The sequence below is a fragment of the Schistocerca serialis genome, chromosome 6 (assembly GCF_023864345.2).
Source record: "Schistocerca serialis cubense isolate TAMUIC-IGC-003099 chromosome 6, iqSchSeri2.2, whole genome shotgun sequence".
Lineage (NCBI taxonomy): Eukaryota > Metazoa > Arthropoda > Insecta > Orthoptera > Acrididae > Schistocerca > Schistocerca serialis.
This window is the reverse complement of record NC_064643.1, coordinates 270,633,425-270,656,706: the sequence shown is the minus strand read 5'-3', so window position 1 is coordinate 270,656,706 and position 23,282 is coordinate 270,633,425. Positions and strand designations below refer to the sequence as shown.

The window sequence follows — 23,282 nt, the reverse complement described above, 5'->3', positions numbered from 1 at the left end:
AACACCACAAACTGATACCGGTGGTACACTATGTGATCAAAAGTATCCGGACACCCACAAAAACATACGTTTTTCATATTAGGTGCTTTGTGCTGTCGCCTACTGCCAGGTACTCCATATCAGTGACCTCAGTAGTCATTAGACATCGTGAGAGAGCAGAATGGGGCGCTCTACAGAACTCACGGACTTCGAACGTGGTCAGGTGATTGGGTGTCACTTGTGTCAAACGTCTATACGCGACATTTCCACACTCCTAAACATCCCTAGGTCCTCTGTTTGCGATGCCATGGTGAAGTGGAAACGTGAAGGGACACGTACAGCACAAAAGCGTACAGGTCGATCCGTCTGTTGACTGACAGAGACCGCTGACAGTTGAAGAGGGTCGTAATGTGTAATAGGCAACCATCTATCTAGACCGGCACATAGGAATTCCAGACTGCATCAGGTCAACTGCAAGTACTACGACATTTATGCGGGAGCTGAGAAAACTTGGATTTCATGGTCGAGCGGCTACTCACAAGCCACATACCACGCTGTTAATGCCAAACGGCGCCGCGCTTGGTGTAAGGAGCGTAAACAATGGACGGTTGAACAGTGGAAAAACGTTGTGTGAAGTGTCGAATCACGGTACAAAAAGTGGCGATCCGATGGCCGGGTGTGGGTATGGCGAATGCTCGGTGAACGTCATCTGCCAGAGTGTGTGGCGCCAACAGTAAGATTCGGAGGCTGTGGTGTTACGGTGTTGTCGTGCTTTTCATGGAGAGGGCTTGCACCGCTTGTTGCTTTGCGTCGCACTATCACACCAGAGGCCTACATTGATGTTTTAAGCACCTCCTTGCTTCTCACTGTTGAAGAGCAATGCGGGGATGGCGATTGAATCTTTCAACACGATCGAGCACCTGTTCATAATGCACGGCCTGTGGCGGAGTGGTTACACGACAATAACATCCCTGTAATGGACTGGCCTTCACAGAGTCCTGACCTGAATCCTATAGGCTACCTTTGGGATGTTTTGGAACGCCGACTTCGTGCCTGGCCTCACCGACCGACATCGATACCTCTCCTCAGTGCAGCACTGCATGAAAAAAGGGCTGCCATTTTACAAAAAACCTTCCAGCACGTGATTGAACGTGTGCCTGCGAGAGTGGAAGCTGTTATCAAGGTTAAGGATGGACCAACACCATACTGAATTCCAGCATTACCGATGGAAGGCGCCACGAACTTGTAAGTCATTTTCAGATACGTGTCAGGATACTTTTGATCACATTGTGTAGCTGCCTAAAGCTGGAGACTTGTAACTCAATCGACACGGCTTGTAAACAGAAGAGATTTCATGTACTCTGTTGGTGTTTGATGGAATCGACAGGATCGTACAACAAATCGCCATACAAAAAATGACGCTGTCACTTTTGTATAGACGGTGAACCAGAAGTCCACCACAAACTTTCAGAGGTTTTACAGGATATCTTCTCAGTATTTTGGTTGTTTCACAACAGTGAAAAGCCTGTAACATGTGGCCACCAAAAAGTACAACAAATAGAGGAATGCAACAACCCTCCGATAGGTACAAAAGCAATAGTGTGTGGTAGCCATCGCTGCGGGAATAGCACACGTAGTGTCGGTGTATCGCAGTTCGAATGCGTTCTGTGAACTCATGCACCAGCTGCATATCAGCCAACTCTCCATCAGTAAACCTATTCATACTGTCATGTGTCTCTGTTAACGTACAGCTAACACTGCCGGAAAAACGAAGCCGATGTAGAACCGAACGATACTAAATGCAAGCTTCAAGGCGATAAGTAAAGAGAGCATTACTATTGTCAACAGCAGGACCGTGTTTGAATGTAACGAGTTTGCCTCCAAACAAGAAACACAGCGCATACCGTCGATATTTGCACTGTTGCCCATTATTTTCAATGCAGTACAGATACAAAGCTAACTGTGGCAAGAAACCAAACGAAATGCAAAATTCTGAAACGAGTGGCCAGGGACAGTGGGTCCGTCGTACCAAAATAGAAGGTATCCCTGAACAACTTCCGAAGCTTCTCAGTGGATCTGTGATTCGCTCTGTATCTTTCCTCTCTTTCAATATAGCTCGTGAAATCACGAGCTCCAGTTCCATGGACAATAATCAAAGCGTTACCACTATAGCAACTTTTACCTGATGAAAATATCGTAGTAACTCAGATTTCGTCAAATGTATGTGTATGTTTAAGAGGCTACAATCGAAGGCTGTTTCTGAGCTTAGGGAGTTATCACACCAAAAGCTGTTACTTCTGACACGTTGTAAAGGTATAACACAAACGAAAAAAATAAAACAATACAAAAAATACTTGATGCAGACTTTAACAAGGATGTCATGGAAGTGTTGTGGAAATAATATCGTCCCTCCACATTTGTTGAGAAGTTTTTGATGGATGAAAAACTTATGGCGAAAAGTTACTCGAATGATTAAAAACGGGAAACTAGTTCTGCGTTTTGTGGCTAGAAGGGAAAGGAAGATATATATTTCTGCACTCCTTTTATATCTATGGCAACGGCCTTGCCGCAGTGACCACACCGGTTCCCGTCAGATCACCGAAGTTAAGCGCTGTCGGGCGTGGTGGGCAGTTGGATGGGTGACCATCCGGGCCGCCGTGCACTGTTGGCATTTTTCGGGGTGCACTCAGCCTCGTGATGCCAACTGAAGAGCTTCTCGACATAACAGTAGCGGCTCTGGTCAGAGATAACCATCATAATGAGCGGGAGAGCGGTGTGCTGACCACACGCCCCTCCTATCCACATCCTCATCTGAGGAGGTCAGATGGTCCCGGTGGGCCAGTTGTGGCCTTAAGACGGAGTGTTGCTTTTATATCTGTGAAATTATGCGTTTAAGGTCTGTTTCGTTCTACGTTTATGGCATGCACTCTTCCTTACATCTTACTTGCAGTGTCCGAGTACCCTGTCAAATTCTTCTCACCCCAGATGGATCTTAAAACTGTAAACTCTACGTAGCAGAGGCATGGCGGAAAGGAGGATATTTTCAGCGATGTATTTTGGTGTCCGTAATAGAGTACAGCATATGAATACAGTCGTGGGAAGATCGAAAGTAATTTTCCTGGCAAATGAAGTTTACTTGTTAGCTGCAGAAAGATGTGTATTCCGTGAACATCTTTTCGTGATGTTGGCGTAACCTCATTTGGCTAGTAAGGCACCTCCGTGCAGTTCCGCTGTGTTTGTACTTGGCTGGCTGGCGTCCTGCGTCCTGCGTAATCAGGTGTTTCGTACAACTCTACGCGTACCCTTGAAACGTCCCCTTTTGAACAATTACAAATGACTGTGCTTAAACTGACGCACAATATTTTGTTAGCGCAACGCAATCTGACTTTCAATAATCCCTACAAAAGAATGGGCCCTGACTAACAGTAAACTATACCTTTCACCAATCACTTACCTCACAAAATCTTCGCTACTCAAGCTACTGCAATACAGCAATCGCCACTACTGCCAGCTACATAAAAGATTCAAACTACGGAAGGCACTAACTACTGATAGGGATAGTTAGCAAATGAAAGATATTAATAGAGAACAAACAATGTATTTACCTTAATAGTCATAATATATATATATAGCAGTTCATGACAAATTACAAAACTCCGCCATCTCTCTCCCCACATCCACCACTGCTGGCGGCTCACCTCCAACTGCGCAACGCTACGCGCTGTTCACATCCAGCTGCCGCTGCCCAACACTACAATGGCAGACAACAATGCAAACTAGCCACAGACTGCACACAGCACAGCCAGTGATTTTCATATTGAGCGCTACGTAACGTTGCCAATAAGAAAACATAAACAGCCTACTTACACCCTCACTAATTTAACAGTATCAGATACATACATGTGTTTCGGTGGGAGAAGAGGGGATAGAGAGAGCATAGGATCAGATTTAAACATTTCGTCAACGACCAGGTTATTAGAGCCGCAATACTATCTCGGATAGAGGAAATGATGTGCAAGGAAATCGCACGTGTTATTTTCACACGAACCATCTCAGGAATTGCCTTAAGCGACTTCGGGAAACCACAGAAAATCGAAACCTGTGTGACCGGCCAGGGTTTTGAACGGCTACCTTAATGCTAGTCTGCAGTGCTAAACGCTTGCTATCTCGCTCGGATACTTGTTTCTAAATTCTTGTCATCAACCACTAGGGAGTGAAGAGTGAGTGAATTACGTAATGATTCGGCAGGATCACATATCTTCTGACATATCTGATGACGTATAGTTTCCTTCATTCAGAACATCCATATGTACTACTAAGTTACGGAGCGTAATCGAATTAAACCAGTTGATGCAGAGGGAATTAGACTAGGAAATGAGAAACTGAAGGCAGTGGATGAGTTTTTCCATTTGGGTAGTAAAATAACTGATGATGGTCAAAGTAGAGACGATATAAAATTCAGGCTGGCAACAGCACGAAAAGCTTTTCTTATAAAGAGGTACCTGTTAACGTCTACTATCAAGTTAAGTCTTAGGAAGTCTTTTTCTGAAGGTGTTAGTCTGGAATGTAGCCTTGAACAGAAGTGAAACATGGACGAGAAGCCGATCAGACAAGAAGAGAATAGAAGTTTTTGAATTTTGCTGCTATAGAAGAGCGCTGAAGATTAAATGGGTAGATGGAATAACAAATGGGGAGGTACTGAATCGAACTGTGGAGAAAAGAAGTGTGGAGAAAAGAAGTTCGTGGTACAACTTGAGTAAAAGAAGGAATCGGTTGATAGGACACATTCTTAGGGGTCAAGGAATAGTCAGTTTTTTGCCGGCCGAAGTGGCCGAGCGGTTCTCGGCGCTACAATCTGGAACCGCGCGACTGCTACGGTCGCAGGTTCGAATCCTGCCTCGGGCGTGGATGTGTGATGTCCTTAGGTTAGTTAGGTTTAAGTAATTCTAAGTTCTAGGGGACTGATGATCTCAGAAGTCCCATAGTGTTCAGAGCCATTTGAGCCAATAGTCAGTTTGGTAACAGAGAGAAGCGCGTAGGTGGTAAAAATTGTAGAGGGAGATAGAGACATGAATATAGTAAGCAGGTTCAAACGGATGTAGCTTGGTTACTCAGAAATGAAGAGGCTTTGCATGACATACTCTAGCATGGAGAGAAGCATCCAACCGCTCTTCGGACTGGAGACAGCAGCAAGAAGAGTGTTATTGATTATCGCATTGTTGATACTCAAATCATTAGGGGTGCAGCATTAGTTCATCCGTATTTTGATGGGAAAGGAAATAAGATCTATCCTTAGCGAAAGAACCGCTGCTATAGCTAGGAACTGGATTCGCATCAAGGAGAAGCAGGTTTCGCATTCCTGAATGCTCATCCAAATTTGAAGTTTTCGGCAGCATCCTAAAATCGATTAAAGTGGTGGTAGAGGGGTATCTTTGTAAAGGATAGGACCACTTTCCCTCCATACATGGTCCTGTCAGAGCTGGTACTCTGCCCATATAACATAAAAAACTGCTCAAATATTCGGTCAGATATTGATAAGTTTACAGCCGGCCGTTGTGGCCGAGCGGTTCTAGGGGCTTCAGTCCGGAAACGCGCTGCTGCCACGGTCGCAGATTCGAATCCTGCCTCGGGAATGGATGTGTGTGATGTCCTTAGTTAGGTTCAAGTCGTTCTAAGTCTAGGGGACTGATGACCTCAAATGTTAAGTCCCATAGTGCTTGGAGCCATTTGAACCTTTTGATAAAATTGCAGAGTGGTGCAGAGTCTGGCAATTAGCTTTACATGTTCAAAAACGTAAAACTTAACATTTCACTAGATGAAAAATATGGTATGTTATGACCGCAATGTCATCGAGTCACAAGTGGAATCGGTAAAATTACACAAATACCAGGGTGTCGCAGTTCGTTGGGACCTGGAATGAAAAATCACATAGACTCAATTGCAGGTAATCAAAATTGCACACTTTTCCTTGGTGGGAATACTGGAACGAAATGCACTCAGATTTGAAGGTCAACTGAGGAGCTACTTGGCCGAGTGTAGCGATTCCTAGGTCAAGAAACCCAACAGCGACCGTAAGAGCGGTCTGTTGACCACACGCCCCTCCATACCGCGTTCAACGAAGCCGTTAGAATACGACACGGCGTTCGGTCGGGCCAGATTGACCCGTCTAGGGTGGCAAGTGCAACTTAACTTTTTTTTTACTTCACGTCGCTGCTCGGGTAATAGTCAAATGCAGTTTTCAAAGGAGCATGGTTACAAAACTCGTACGACTCTCTCTGAATATTGCTCAAGTGTGTGGAAATCATACACAGTAGCAGTAACAATGGTCGCAGGTGTGTTAGATCCTGGGGCAATTTTTTTTTCAGTTTAATAATTACAACTTAATGAAATTCTTCCAGTCCATATGTGGCATAACAGCAAACCAGTGCTTAACAGTATTGGTTAAAAACAGTCTTGGTTGCAATTTTAGTTTTTTTTTTATTTTTCAATATTGCTTACTATGTGAGCCCCATCTTACTGATACTCGCTCCTGTGAACGGGAACGCGCTATGCAGATCTTGGTGACTCTCGCGTCCATCTAGAAAAGATAACCCGAAGATGCCTAAATAAGGCGAAACGCGTCATTGAAAAATAAAAAAAAGACTGTTTTTAACCAATACAACTTAATGAGCTTCTCTTGTACACTGAGGAACTAGCACTGACATAAGAGACAATATAAAATCAAATATTCAGAAGCGACAATAGCTAAGCAAGGGCGACGTCTGCGATTTTGCAGCTAGGCAGGAATACACGTGGAGAATAAAATAATGGTGTCGCAGAGCATTTTGGTAGAAACGCGACAGGACTGAGTGGATGTGGTGGCGGGTAACTGGGGCCAGGCTGTGTTGGCCGCCCCTTCCGCCGTTGCTCACCGCCGGGGAATGCTCGCCCGCTTGTCGTGGAGAAATTTCCAAGTGTTTGTCATGCAGTCCCCGCCTGCGCAGAACAATGCGCGATTTGGACCGATTTCAAACAACAGCTGCTGATTGCTCATGGCGACCGGAGAAAAAAGTCCGGAACGACACGCATAGCTGAACGCCACTTCTGAAATCGGTTGTTGTAGCGCCGAAAGCGATGAGTCACGGTTTGGAGAAAAAGAGACTGTCAGCAGTGAAGGATCGCAGGAAATTCCTTGCTCTGCTAGTCGATCGTAACACGTAATTCCAGGCTAATGGCTTCTGTCATCGCGTTAATGAAACAGTATAACAGACAAGTGACACATACGTACCCTGAAACCCACGGAGGGGAATTGTAAAGCAACTGAAATTGTCATAGTGAAGATAAACTTCTTTGCTAAGATCGTTAATAATAACCTTTATTCTCGGTAACCGGTTTCGGTAATCAAAGTTACCATCTTCACATCTCGACAGAACGGTTACTGCATATGTCTTAAAATAGCGGTAAAAGTATTCTTTCTCATGAACTGGCAGGTACGTCACAGACTAGAAGACTGACGCATCGGCAGGTCAGAATTAAATCAGCTATATACAAAGCTGTTCATCACATACATCTGTCTTATGTCACTCATAACAGAGTATATAATTGCAGCCAGGGCGCAGCTAGGCAGATTTGACCTTTAAAGTAGCTCTTGAGTACGAATCTGCCTTTTAAGTAATAGTAACCATTGCCATGAGTCACGAATAATTACAAAGAATATCCAAAGTTAAAATTCTGAACTAATATAAACATGCAGTTATCGATCTTTGAGGCCGAGTGAAGGAATTATTGAGTTATATAACCCGTCTATATAGATATAATACTTGTTCTCTCACATCACACACGCGGTTTCCACTTACCTGAAGAACTTCATTCAACTTTTACGTTGATCTCAGGAAGTTGCTGCGCCTCCTGAGCCGGCCACTGTGGCCGAGCGGTTCTAGGCGCTTCAGTCTGGAATCTCGCAACCGTTGGAGTCGCAGGTTCGAATCCTGCCTCGTGCGTGGATTGTGTGCTGTCCTTAAGTTAGTTAGGTAATAAGTAGTTCTAAGTTATAGGAGACTGATGACCTCAGATGTTGAGTCCCATAGTGCTCAGAGCCATTTTGAACCTCAGATGTTAAGTCCCATAGTGCTCACAGCCATTTTTCGCCCCGTGAAATTCTTCAGCACGACACATACATAGAAACAAAATCTACGCCGTGCGGGTAGATCACGGGCTCATCTGGCCATTTCACTTCAAATACGAAATTTCTCTTACATGCCTAACACGACAATCAACAAGAAATACTCCAGGGTAGAACACGTCTACCTTCATGTACACTTAAAGCCAGAGTCGCTCCTTCTAAGTCTTATTACGCTTAGCAATTACATAAAAACTAAGAACAATTAAGAAGTCAGCGAAAGTGTTGCACCGAGCGGCGTCTGCATAAATATGTTGTCTCTGGTGTTTGCGGTTACACCTTTTCGCAGCACTATTTGCACTTTTCATAAATTTACATAAGAAATAAAAGGTTACTGCACACCGTCGTAAATGTGTAACAAAAAAAAGCCGACTTAAATAGTACCTTCCTTCTTAAGCTTATATTAAAAAGAGGTAGCGCAAGGGAGACCTGTTATAACAGATTCCAGATACTGTACATAACTGCTATGATGTCATCTCTGATGGAGTAAGATAGAAAAACAAGAGCTATATTGCAGTGATTAAGAGAAATTAAAGGCTAACAGAAAAATAATACCACATACCGTTGAGGTCAGAAGTTGATGAGCATATCGAAAGACTCCTTCAGCAATACCATTTCCACGCAAGGTGTACCAGCCGAACGCTTGCTACCAGTAGTCTTTAAATGTTTCTCAATCACCAAGCAACCGAAAGACCGCTCTAAAACCTTCAGAGAAAAAGCACCGTGAATCAACGATGACAGATCGAAGGCCATTCCTTCACACTTTATGTTTCTTCCAACACTCAGATATTTGATTTACAGCGTGTAGTCGAATAAAATTGTTCATCAGACTTCTTATTATTTTTTCCATTTTTATTTGATGACACCGCAGCTTTTCTCGTAAATTCCACTGAAAGAAACACTGCAACAAGCCACAAGTTTTTATGAAATGATGTTACCGCACCATTACTAGCTTCGGATCTGAGGTCATCGTCAGAGGTTGTATTTAGTTCACTTCATTGATCACTATGGATTGAAAAAGAAAATCAAACCTCTGTCTTATAATATTTAAAGGAGGGCTTTCAGAAAGACACAAATCTAAAACTTGCAAATAAGTCAAAGCTACTATCTGACGATGTGCTCAGGCGAGAAACTAGTAAAGGTACAATAAAACCATGAAAAAAAAAACTTGTGGCTGGTTGCAATATTTCCTACAGTGTAATTCATGTTTTCCATCTTTAAATGTGGTGTGAATTGGTGACGGTTTGACTTACAACTCAATGTATTCGCGGATCATTTAATAACTTCTCAAATAAGAATTAAATCGGCATTTTAAGTCATAAAGTACATCGAATCGTACATAGATTGTTCCTTAACATTTTTACAGCCACCATCATGGGTGTTATACGATACCAACAAATCAAAGCATATAACACAAAATTTATTCAAAATAGTGTTCATTCAGTCATGAACGAAAATTCTGTGGATTAAAACTGGTTGTTAGTATTTTGCAGCTCTAATTAAAATTAGTTTTGTTCACACTGGTTTTCGGTAAGGAACACGATATCTGCCGTCATGTAACCTTGTAACATGTTCGTTTTCACTCAGCTATTATCCAGAATCACGCCTAACACCACTAGTAGCTCTTCTGAAGTATATTCTTTCCACTGATTGGTTTGTGGTTTCGCGATTGTTTCCACAACCATTACAGTTTTCTCGGAAATTAGTAGGTAGTCTGAAATACACCTTATTCTGATAAATTGGTTTATAATAGAAGAGGAAAGTAATACATTAGCAGGTTGTCGGTATGAAGAGTGAGGAGACTCTTCTTTCAAGTAAAAAACTCATTCCTTTTGCCGCTTTACCAGTTTATTCTGCCTTTAGTTTTGGGTAATGGTTCAAAGTTGCTTATTTTCATTCAGAAAATCATAGTGACTCACTTTCAGAATGTCAGAATGCCCCCTCCCCCCCCCCCCCCCCCACACACGTTTTCGCAGTTCTCGACATATGGCAATGATTCATATCCGCCCTACGAATATTTTGATATTATGATATTCTAATATTTAACTTGCCTACAGATGTAATTTCCCCGATATGAACCAGGATCAAGCACTTCCTTCCGTCTTGAAATATTATTTAATAATTACATAATACGGTAACCATTCACAGAAAAAATAAAGCTAAATCTACCTGATCATCAAAGTCAAGGTTCAGTTAAACAACGTTTAACATTCGTAACGCTTCTAAGCGACCAAAACTGCATATCGTCACAGTTTTCTAACGCCATAACTCCTTTGTACAGAAATGTAACAGAGTGACTCGTGTCCACAACAAACGTTATTTGTCAGATCATTCATCTATACGACGAGAACAGTAACGTTTTCGTGACACATATTTGTTGTGCGGGTATTGGAGGTATTCTGGACGTGGTAGGGATAGATGCAGACGGTGCCCCAGGAGTAGAGTTTCAGTTAAGGGAGACAGGTAATTGTTCCACATCATAAGCTATAATGGCAAGGAGAGAAGATAGGACAATAGAGTTACTAAAACGGCGGTACATGCACAGGAGTCTGACGGAGCGTAACTATCGTAGCCCCTAAACGTCTGACGACTACGCGATTGAAAAACGTAGTTTTCTCTGCAACACGCTGAACTTCAGTGTAATTAACTTGGCTTGCAATCATTTGGCCGAGAAGGGGTTAAGGAAAAGGGGCTTGTATTCGGGAGGACCGTTGTCTGAACATTTAAACTTACGTTTTACTGGTTTACCTAAATCACTTTGGAGGAACGCCAGAACTGTTCCTTTTGCGAATCCACAGCCAGTTGCCTGTCACGTCGTACACCAATCCAGGGGTCCTTGAGGTAGGACGTGGAGGAATGTGTTGCTGCAATGGTGGCACCGGGGCAGCGTTGCCCACTCGTCATCCTTTCGACTGAGTAGGGTGATGAGTGGCAAACTAGAGTCTGTTGCTTAAACCTTCTGGTGTCTTCAGGTCTGCCATATATATAGGGTGAAACGCGTGTAAGTACAAATATTTCTGTTGATGACTGAGGACTGTGTACTGAACAACATTAAATCAGTATTTACGACATATACAGACCAATGATTACACCTATTGCAAGTCGTATGTTTTTAGGTTGGGCAGTACCCCCAAGTACTCGTACATGTAGCAAGAGCAAGCCATTAATGCTTATTTTCCCATGAGCAGGAGGTCGGGTGTTGAAATATGGACGCATGGACGCAAAATGGTTAGTATATACTGACAGGTGTAGTCCACTTACCGGTGCAGTTACGACTGCGGAGAAAATAACAGACAGTAAATTATGCGACGTGTTTGCGGGAAGATGGTTTGGTGCAGAGGAACAACAACTAACACACTAATGGGTGTACATATTAAGTTGCCACATATAAAAATATTTGTACATATACCCGTTGCAGCCTATATGTAAGGTGAATCAGCTGTTCCTACCTATGGTTTTATGCAACCCGAAACACCTTGAAATACCTCATGTGAGATTCTCATATTCTCACACTCGGTACGCGCAAACTATTATTCGTATTAAAAACAATGAACAGGACTGTTTTGTAGGAAATTTAATGTATTTAAATTTTGAACTGGGATACATTTTCACAGAAGGTCACGGTTTTCGAGTTAGCCGAGAAAAACGCTTTTGAAGGTCTCTTCTGTACGTTTCTCTTTAATAGTTCGAAAACTACGGCCTCTAACGAAAACGTATCGCAGTGCAAAAATTATCTGCATTACATTACCTACAAAACAGTCCTGTTTATTTTTTTCTGTAGGACCAACAGATTGCACATGGCGAAAGAGAAAATATGAAAATCTTACTCGTGCTATATGAAGAAGTTATGGGTTGCATAAAACCCGTGGGTAGAGACAGTTGAATCACCCAGTATTGTGTGTATGTACACTGAATTGACGAAAGTCATGGGACAGCGATATGCACATATACAGACGGCGGCAGTATCGCGTACACAACGTATAAACACGCAGAATATTCGCAGAACTGTCATTGATACTCACGTGATTCATCTGGAAAGGTTTCCGACGCGATTGTGGCCGCGCAGCGGGAGTTAACAGACCTGGAACGCGGACTGGTGGTTGGAGCTAGACGAATGGCACATTTCACTTCGAAAATTGTTAGAGAATTCAATATTCTGAGCTCCACAGTGTCAAGAGTGTGCCGAAAATATTAAATTTCAGGCATTACTTCTCACCATAGACAATTCAGTAGCCGATGACCTTCATTGAACGACCGAGAGCAGAAGCGTCAGTGCTAAAAAACAAGCAACACTGCTCAAAATAATTGTAGAAATCAGTGTAGGACGTACGAAGAACATATCTGTTAGGACACTGCGGCGAAATATGGCATTAAGTGGCTATGGCAGCATGCGATCGACGCGAGTGCCTTTGCTAACAGAACGACATGGCTTGCAGGGCCTCTCCTGGGCTCGTGACCATATCGGTTGGACCCTAGACGACTGTCAAATGATCCCCGATTTCGATTGGTAAGAGCTGATGGTAGGGTTTGAGTGTGGGGTAGACTCCACAAAGTTGGGGGTCCAAGTTGCCAACAATGCACTATGCAAGATGGTGATAGCTCCATAATGGTGTGCGCTGTCTTTACATGGATTCGACTGGGTCCACTGGTACAACTGAACCGATCCTTGACTCGTAATGGTTATGTTCGATTACTTATAGACCAGAATGAGATTTTCACTCTGCGGCGGAGTGTGCGCTCTAATGGAATTTCCTGGCAGATTAAAGCTGTGTGACGTACCGAGACTCGAACTCGGGACCTTTGCCTTTCGCGGGAAAGTGCTCTACCGACTGAGCTACCCAAGCACGACTTACGACCCGTCCTCACAGCTTCAGTTCTGCCAGTACCTCGTCTTCTACCTTCACAGAAGCTCTCCTGCGAACCTTGTAGAACTAGCAGTCCTGGAAGAAAGGATACTGCGGAGACATGGCTTAGCCACAGCCTGGGGGATGTTTCCATAATGAAGTTTACTTCTAGACCAATTGCACCCGTTATTTTTATGGATGACAATGCGCCATGTCACCGGGCCAAAATCGCTCACAAATGGTTTGAAGAACATTCTGGAAAATTCCAGCGAATGATTTGGCTATTCAGATAGCTCGACATGAATACCATCGAACATTTATAGGACTTACTCGAGAGATCAGTTAGTGCACAAAATCCTGTGCCGGCAACACTGGTAATTATGGACGGCTATAGAGGTGGCATGGCTCAATATTCTGCAGGGGACTTCCAGCGACTTGCCAAGGGCCCACGTCGAGTTGCTGCACTACGCTGAACTAAGTAAGTCTGATACGATATTAGGAGGATCCCTTGACATTTGTCACCTCAGTGCACACCCCCAGATGATGACCCTGGGAACCGAAGGTGGTCGTGGTTTCTAAAATAAAAAAAAGGAAAGTGCAACTACGCTGGGATCCTTTAGTATCTATCTTGGTTATGATAATCCGTTCGCTCGGCTGTGCGTAGTAGCTCATCAGTGTTCCCATTTTCTTGTTCATTATTATACATAATACTGCAACAGCTCTTTTTATTTTCTGTCTAAATCTTGTTCATCCTCATACCGCTCTTCACTAACACTCACTACATCCAACTTCAGTGTATCTACTTCTCATTTCAAGTTTTCTGTCCGCCACCGTTAGCTGAGTAGATGCCGGCACGGTAGCTCAGCGTTTCCGGTCAGAGAGGCGCTAGCCCTCTGTAATAATAATAATAATAATAATAATAATAGAACGGAGTAAAGCAAACAACGATCAACTTCAATGGATGTCCTCTGACGTCCGACCAGACCAAACGCAACGAACGATATCGAACAAAATGGGAAAAAAAGGTGGTCAGCGTAGCGGAATGCCACGCCAAGGGGCCCGGGTTCGATTACCGGCTGGGGCAGGAGATTTTCTCTGCTCAGGGACTGGGTGTTGTGTTGTCCTCATCATCATTTCATCCCCATATCCGACGCGCAAGTCGCCCAATGTGGCGTCGAATGCAATAAGTACTTGCCTTCGGCGGCCGAAGTTCCCCAAATGAAGGACTCCCGGCCCACAATGCCGTACTGTAATTTTTTTTTCAAAGTCTCTAACTTACCTACCCGATTAAGGGATCTAACATTCCAGGCTCCAACCCGTAAAAATGAGGTTTATAATTTACTGATGATAGCATCCTCCGAAATAGTCTCCGCCTGGAGATCCAAATTCGGGACGATTTTAAAACCACAATCAGGAGGATGCTAAGACCAGTAAATCATGCAATGGAGCTCCATGCTTTTCAGCCATGTCGCAGTGCCAAAACAGCAAGCCTATGTTGGTGAATACTGAGAGAGAAGATGCAGTGGTAAGAGACTGAACTCGTATCCGAGAAGATGGTGGATCACTTCTTTGAGTGATTCCCCAAAATCGCTCAAGGCTCTTAACGGGATGCCCGATTTCCTTCCCCATCCTTCTACCACTGGAGTTTGTGCTCCATCTCTAATAGCTTCATCATGGACGGGATCTTAACTTCAGGGTTCCAGATGTTCTCCCCTGCAGCTACTTAAAAGATTGCTGCCTCTCCTCAGGAACCATATATTATATTTAAACTTTCTAAGACGCATTTTTTGCTAAGTTGCGAAATTAAAACTATAGTGAAACTCCGATGAAGCTGTCCGCAGATGTGTTGCACGTTGTCTTTAGAACACCTGTCGATCGTCCCACGTCGCACTGATGTCAGAATATATGATTCTGTTTATATGTTATCAGGTATACCCAACGATGAATCTATACTGAAGCGCCAAAGCAACTGGTGTAGGCGTGCGTACTCAAATACAGACATACGTAAACAGGCAGAATACGGCGCTGCGGTCGGGAACGCATAGCATATAAGTCAAAAAGTTTCTGGCGCAGTTGTTAGGTCGGTTACTGCAGCTATAGCGGCAGGTTATCAAGATTTAAGTGAGTTTGAACGTGGTGTTACAGTTGGCGCACAAGCGATGGGACACAGCATCTCCGAGATAGCGATGAAGTGGGGATTTTCCCGTACGATCATATCTCGAGTATACCGTGAATCCGGTGAAACATCAAATCTCCGCCGTCGCTGCGGCAGGCAGAAGATCCTGGAAGAACGGGACCAACGAATGAAATGCAACTGCTGCAGATTACAATGCTGGGCTATCAACAAGTGTCATACTGCGTACCATTCAACGAAATATCATCGATATGGTCTTTCGGAGACAAGTACGCACTCATGCACCCTTGATGACTGCACGAGATAAAGTTTTACTTCTCGCCTGGGTCCGTCAACACTGACATTCGACTGTTGATGACTGGAAACATGTTGTATGGTCGGACGAGTCTCGTTTCAAATTGTATCGAGTGGATGGACGTGCACGGGTATGGAGACAACCGCATGAATCCATGGACCCTGCATCTAAGCGAGGGATTATTCAAGTTGGTGTAAGCTCTGTAATGGTGTGGGGCGTGTGCAGTTGGAGTAATATGAGACCACTGATACGTCTAGATACGACTCTCACAGGTGACACGTACGTAAGCATCCTGTCTGATCGCTTGCAGCCATTTACGTCCATTGTGCATTCCGATGGATTTGAGCAGTTCCAACAGTACAATGCTAACACTCCACACATCCAGAATTGCTACGGAATGGCTCCAGGAACACTCTTCTGAATTTAAACATTCCGCTGGCCACCACACTCCCGAGACATGAAGATTATTGAGCATATCTGGTACGTCTTGAAACGTGCTGTTCAGAAGTCGTACTCTCACGGATTTATGGACAACCCCACAGGAAGGATCCTTTATTGTATGATTATATGATAGCGGAACAAACACTGGTAGCAGTTACTTCTGTAAAATATCTGGGAGTATGCGCGCGGAACGATCTGAAGTGGAATGATGATATAAAATTAATTGTTGGTAAGGCGGCTGACAGGTTGAGATTCATTGGGAGAGTCCTTAGAAAATGTACTCCATCAACAGAGGAGGTGGCTTACAAAACACTCGTTCGACCTATACTTGAGTATTGGTCATCAGTGGGGGATCCGTAACAGGTCGGGTTGACAGAGGAGATAGAGAAGATCCAAAGAAGAGCGGCGCGTTTCGTCACGGGGTTATTTGGTAAGCGTGATAGCGTTACGGAGATGTATAGCAAACTCAAGTGGCAGACTCTGAAAGAGAGGCACTCTGCATCGCGGTGCAGCTTGCTGTCCGGGTTTCGAGAGGGTACGTTTCTGGATGAGGTATCGAATATATTGCTTCCCCCTACTTATACCTCCCGATGAGATCACGAATGTAAAATTAGAGAGATTCGAGCGCGTACGGAGGCTTTCCGGCAGTCGTTCTTCCCGCGAACCATACGCGACTGGAACAGGAAAGGGAGGTAATGACAGTGGCACGTAAAGTGCCCTCCGCCACACACCGTTGGGTGGCTTGCGGAGTATAAATGTAGATGTAGATTCATGGTGTCAGTTCCCTCGAGCACTACTTCAGACATTAGTCGCGTTTATACCACGTCGTGCTGCGGCACTTCCGTGTGCTTGCGGGGGCCCTACGCGATATTTGGCAGGTATACCAATTTCTTTGGCTTTACAGTACAGAAATCTCGAAATCGAGCGTAGAATAAAATCGACAGCTTATAACAGCTGTCTCAAACAATTTTTGTCCAGTAATTAACCTTATATTAGTGTTGCCTGTTCACATGTAGTCTTCGGACACGGATGCATGTACTCATATGTTTCAGCTATTCGCAATTGACTGAGCCACGGACCACGATTCGTGAGAGGCGGGTGGGGGAGGGGGGAAGCTTGAGGTATCGTCTGTAATATGAGGGTTTCACCATGCTGTAGGATGTAATATCCGCACTGTACTCCGGACAGTTCTGCGGCCAGTAAGGGCTCAGCTTGCGGGCTGGAGTCGCAGATGAGGTCTGCGATTGGCCGGCGACTTCCGGTTGGCGCTTCCTGTGTTTGTTGCCGTGGCCGGCGCGCCGCCTGACGGGCTAATGAGCGGCCCCGCTCCAGAGCGGCCGGCCGCTTTGTTCTAATTTTACATCACTCGCTGATATAAGCCCGCCACGCTATTTGTGGGCCGGCCGTCGCATTCCGATGCGACCCGTCTTCCCGCGTGCTTCTCGTATCGTTTAGAGGCGGCTGCGCCGCGCCAGACAAAGAAAGACACCGCATCGAACGAGCCAGAGCGGCCTGGAGGGGGAGCCGACTTCATATGTAAAGCTAAATGCCGCTGGCCGGCTGCCACGGCGGGTGTGTACCACTGTGTCGCGGCCGCGGGGGGAGGCGCCCCGCTCCTCATTGTCACCGTCTCCTCTTCCAACTCCAGTCTCTTGCACCAACATCTCAACACTCACCGTCTGCTTCCAAGTCCGGAGCTACATCGAGTAAGGAAAGTGTTAATGTTCTGTCGATAGATCCGTCATTCATCATTCATCCCTAGTGCTCTGCCCAAAGCAGGTTTTCACACGGTCACTCTCCATCCTCTCGCGCCTTCTGTCATCCTCTTCAGTACGCCGTAATTGCCGCTTCCTTTTATGTCGTCTCTCACCTACATCTACATCTACATCTACATCTACATCGATACTCCCCAATCCGTCTTACAGCGCATGGTGGAGGATGCCCCGTATCACTACTAGTCTTTTCCTTTCCTCTATTTTTAACAATTTAACCTGGCTTCGACACTGCTAGGAGTGTCTTCCTCAGAATTCAAAACAAAGAATGGTCTATATTCTACAACATAGTCACAGAATTATGACTAAAAATGTATTATAGAAAATAAGTACGGAATCGTCGTGAAAGACTGGCAGTACTTATATGTCATTTATAAAATAATAAATACGCCAAAAGGGCATTAGTCTCAATGATATTTAAGATAAAGAAAACTGTGATGGCGAGCCACTAAGAGCTGCTCGTTACTTGCGTGGTGCAGGTTGCGAAACGGAAGAGTCCGCAGATGAATAGGAAAAAAAAAAAAACCGTAATGTTTGGATACAGTATCATTAGTTTCCTGCTGGACCTAGTCATGATGTTTAAATATCTGGGCGTAACGTTGTAAAGCGATATGAAATGGAACAAGCATGGAGGATTGTGGGAGGAAGAGTCCGTTTCGCAACCTGTACCACGCAAGTAACGAGCAGCCCTTAGTGGCTCGCCACCACAGTTTTCTTGATCTTAAATATGTTTGTGACTAATGCCCTTTTGGCATATTTATTATTTTATAAATGACGTATAAGTACTGCCAGTCTTTCACGACGATTCCGTACTTATACTCTATCATACATTTTTAGTCATAATTCTGTGACTATGTTGTAGAATATAGACCATTCTTTGTTTTAAATTCTGAGGAAGACACTCCTAGCAGTGTCGAAACCAGGTTAATTTGTTAAAAATAGTGACCGAGGGCTGATTTTCTTTCAATTGTAACTATTCATGGCCTCTGAACGTGCAGCCATGTACAAGATTTTGCGTGTCCTTTCCTGTTGCACCTGCAAACAGAACGAGGGAGAAACGACTACCTGTATGCTTCCGTATGAGTCCTAATTTCTCGTGTGTTATCTTCGCGGTCCATACGCGTAATGCATGTCGGAGCCAACAGAATCGTTATGCAGTCAGCTTCAGATGCCTGTTCTCTCAATTTTCTCAGTGGTATTCCTCGAGACGTACGTCGCCTTCCCTCCAGGGATTCCCATTCGAGTTTCCAAAGCACCTCCGTAACACTTTCATGTTCTTAGAACCCACCAGTAAAATATCTAGTAGTCCGCCTCTGAAATGCTTCGAAGTCTTCCTTTAACTCGACCTGACACGGACCCCAAACACTCGCACTAGCGTCCCATATGCGGTCTCCTTTACAGAAAAATCACGCTTTCCTAGAATTCTCCCAATAAAACGGAAGTCGACCATTCGCCTTTCCTCCCACAATCCTCCATGCTTGTTCCATTTCCTATCGCTTTACAACGTTACGCCCAGATATTTAAACGACCTGTCTATGTCTAGCAGGAAACTACTGATGCTGTATCCAAACATTAGGGTTTGTTTTTCCTATTCATCTGCATTAACTTACATTTTTATACATCACACCAAGTATAAATTTAGTCTGAATCATCTTGTATCCTACAGTCACTCAAGCCCGCCCTGGTGGCCGTGCTGTCTAACGCACGACTTTACGGGCGGGAAGGAGCGCCTGGTCCCCGGCACGAATCCACCCGGTGGATTTGTGTCGAGGTTTGTGGATGGTTTTTGGGCAGTTTTCCATCTACCTCGGCGAATGCGGGCTGGTTCCCCTTATTCCGCCTCAGCTACACTATGTCGGCGATTGCAGCGCAAACAAGTTCTCCACGTACGCGTACACCACCATTACTCTACCACGTAAACATAGGGGTTACACTCGTCTGGTGTGAGACGTTCCCTGGGGGGTGCACCGGGGGCTGAACCGCAGAATAACCCTGGGTTCTGTGTGGGGCGGTGGAGGGGTGAAGTCGACTGCGGTAGTCGTCGTGGGATTGTGGACCACTGCGGCTGCGGCGGGGACGGAGCATCTTCTTCGTTTCTAGGTCTCCGGTTAACATCGAATACAATACAAATACAGTCACTCAACTTCGACACCTTACCGTAAATCGCAGCATCATCAGCAAACAACAGTCGATTGCTGCCCTCTATGTCCGCCAAATCATTTATGAGCAAAGGAGATAATATCAGTCCTATCTCACATCCCTAGAGCTCTCCCGACGCCACCCTCGTCTCTGATGCACATTCGCCGTCGATGACAGTATACTGGGTACTATAACTTAAAAAGCCTTCGAGTCCATCGCCGATGTGTCTACCTATTTCATATGTTCGTACCTTCTTTAACAGCCGGCAATGGGACACCGTGTCAAAAACTTCCGGAAATCAGGAAATATGCAATCTGCCTGTTACCCTTCATCCATTGTTCACAGTATATCACACGAGAAAACGAGAAGCTGAGCTTTGCACAAGTGATTACCGTACTCATTCGTGAACGTAAGATTTTCGGGCTCAAGAAAATTAATTTTATTCGAACTGAGCATATATTCAAGGATTCTGTAGCAAAACTATTTTAGGGCTATTGGTCTCTAATTTTCGGGTCCGTTCTTTTTATACTCGGGCATCACCTGCACTCTTTTCCAGTGCTTGGGACTTTGCGATGGGCGAGAGATTCGCGATAAATGCAAGCTAAGTAAGGGACCACTGTCGTAGAGTATTCCATCATCTTTTATCTCCTCCTTCCTCTCAATCTCCCCCCCCCCCCTTCCACAAACTAGTCCCTCCAATTCGTTGGTTAGCAGACACTCCAGTCTCAGATATGACCTGTACAATTCTTCTTCCTTTCTCTTATAACCTGCAGCTATCTGCTTCCCTCACGAACCCTTTCCAACATTCTTTCGCTGCTCACACTTTTCATCGAACTAATCCTCTACATTCTGTTCCACGCCCACACCTCAAACGCTTCTAGGCTTTTTCCATCCCCTCGTCTCAGTGTCCACGTTTATGTCCCATAGAATTCCACACTCGAGACAAAGCACTTGGCGAACCTTTTCCTCAGATTTAAGCCAGTTTGCACCCTAATAATCTCCTCTTTCTGCTAACTGCCTGCTTCGCTATCGCTATGCGACTTTTCGCTTCCTGGTGGCAATTCAGGTCTTCAGTAAATGTAGTTTCAAGATACTTAAATCCTCTTACTTGGCTAACAATAGATTGTGATATCTTAATATTTGCGTCTTCTTCGCGTGCCAGTCACCACAATCTTTGTTTTTCCCTACAGATTCTCATCTCATATTCAACACAAGCTTCATTCAGAGCTTTTAGCATTTCATTTACAGTTCGTTCACTTTGTGCCACTAATACCATGTCACCAGAAAATCTACACCTACTTCTACAAGGCTACGCTGAAAAATCACACTTAAGTGCTTGGTAAAGGGTACATCGAACCACTTTCAAAATATTTCTCCATTATTCCACTCTCGAACAGCGTGCGGAAAAAGGAACGCTTACATCTTTCTGTACGAGGTCTCATTTCCCTTATTTTATTGTGGTGGTCGTTTTTACCTATGTAGATCGGCTTCAACAAAATATTGTCGCATTCGGAGGAGAAAGCTGGAGACTGAAATTTCCTGAGAAGATACCGCCGGTACGAGAAACACCTTTGTTTTAATGATGTCCATCTCAAATCGTGTATAATGTGCATGGCACTCTCTCCCCTATTTCTCGATAATACAAAACGTGCCCCTCTTCTCTCAATTTTCTCGATGTACTCTGTTGATCTGTCTGATAAGGATCCCACACCTCGCAGCAGTACTCCAAAAGAGGAAGGACAGTCGTAGTGTGGGCAGTCTCTTTGGTAGATCTGTTGCATATTCTAAGTGTTCTGGCAGTATATCGCAGTCTTTGGTTCGCCTTCCCTGCAACATGTGTTCACTTCCAGTCTACTCCACTCCTCGTCAGCAATTTGTTCTTTTGAACTCTGTCGTTAGTTTCTTTCAAATCATTAAAAACAGCATAAATCTCTCTACCTCTCTTAGTATATCTGCTCCCCGTGATTCGTAACAGATCAATAGTATCTTATGTTCCTCTTCCTCTTATAAATCTGAACTATTTGACTTGTCATGTAGCCTTTAATTCAGTACTCTGAGCAATACTTTAGCTGCATGAGAAATCAGACTGATTGCTCTTCACATCTTTCGTATTTCTCTTTTTCTCAACTGATATTATTACCGTTGCAAGAAAATCATCAGGCCATTCCCCTTTTCCGAACATCTCATTAAGGGGAGAGTCTATTTGATACCTTCCATTTCTCAAACTCTTCAACACGTATCCTGGCAACGTATCGCCGGCCGGGTTGGCCGAGCGGTTCTAGGCGCTACATTCTGGAACGGCGCGACCGCTACGATCGCAGGTTCGAATCCTGCCGCGGCCTGGATGTAAGTGATGTCCTTAGGTTGGTTAGGTTTAAGTAGTTCAAAGTTCTAGAGGACTGATGACCTCAGAAGTTAAGTCACATAGTGCTCAGAGCCATTTGATTTTTGGCAACTTTTCGATTCCACATGCCTTCCGATTTTTCATCTCCTTCAGCGGCTTATCTGCTGCTGTTTCCAATATACTGTATTCCTCTCATCTCCTGACACATATACCTCCAATTCAGCATTGATTTCACTTCGTATTTTGTCTGTCTCACACAGACATTCTACATGTTCTTGCCGTCTGCTGAAAACTCCTGTAATTCTTCATAATTAGAAACGCATTATTCGGTTGGATGGGGCAAGAATGCAGGAAACAAACGGCTATGAGCACGTTGCATGAAGGTTACCAAGCGATTGGAAAAAAGCACACATCATTCACGTTTCCGAGAAGAGTCGTCGAACTGAAACACATACTAATAATAATTTCGTGGGTTCAACGACCTGGTGCTAATCTTCCAATTAGACGCCGCGTCGATAACTTGTGTGTCCTTAACCTACTCCAGTTGTGCAATCGGGAAAAAGGGACCTATCGGATCGTTTTTGAGAACCTCAGTACCACCACATCAATGAAATGTGAATGCCGGGTTAAAGGCACACCTAAAAATCAGCTATCCGCGTGATTATAAGCCTGTATCGTAAGACACCTATCTGTTTTAGAATTAGGGAATATTTCCTGTGGTCGCACATTATGATATTTCTGGAGAACCAAAATTTCCGCTATAAAAACTACATGGATTCCGTAAACAGAGATCTTGTCAATCACCGCTCGCACTGCTCGTCCATGAAATCCAGAGTGCCGTAGACAAAGGTGCCCAGGTTACTGCCGTGTTCCTTGACTTCCGGAAGCGATTCGATACGGTCCCGCACTATCGTTTAGTGAACAAAATTCGAGTTTACTAAGTACCGAAGCAGAGTTGTGATCGCAAACAGAACTTCCTTGCAAATAGAACCCAACACGTCGTTCTCAACGGACCTAAATCGATAAATGTATAGGCAGTTTCGGGAGCACCCCAAAGGCCGTTACTATTTCAATTTATACTAATGATCTAGTGGGTAATGTTGGGGGCTCCGTGAAGCCATTCGCGAAAGTTGCTGCTGTCTATACAATGGCTGCAACGCGAGAAGACAGTAGCGA

At 44.4% G+C, this 23,282-nt stretch overlaps 1 protein-coding gene and 1 pseudogene across 1 annotated transcript in view; both read left to right on the top strand.

The window, feature by feature from the left end:
* Window positions 1–23,282, top strand: part of LOC126484821 (uncharacterized) — an 854,899-nt gene that overhangs the window by 7,711 nt on the left and 823,906 nt on the right. The window lies entirely within an intron of this gene.
* On the top strand, window positions 2,533–2,650 carry LOC126485827 (5S ribosomal RNA; annotated as a pseudogene).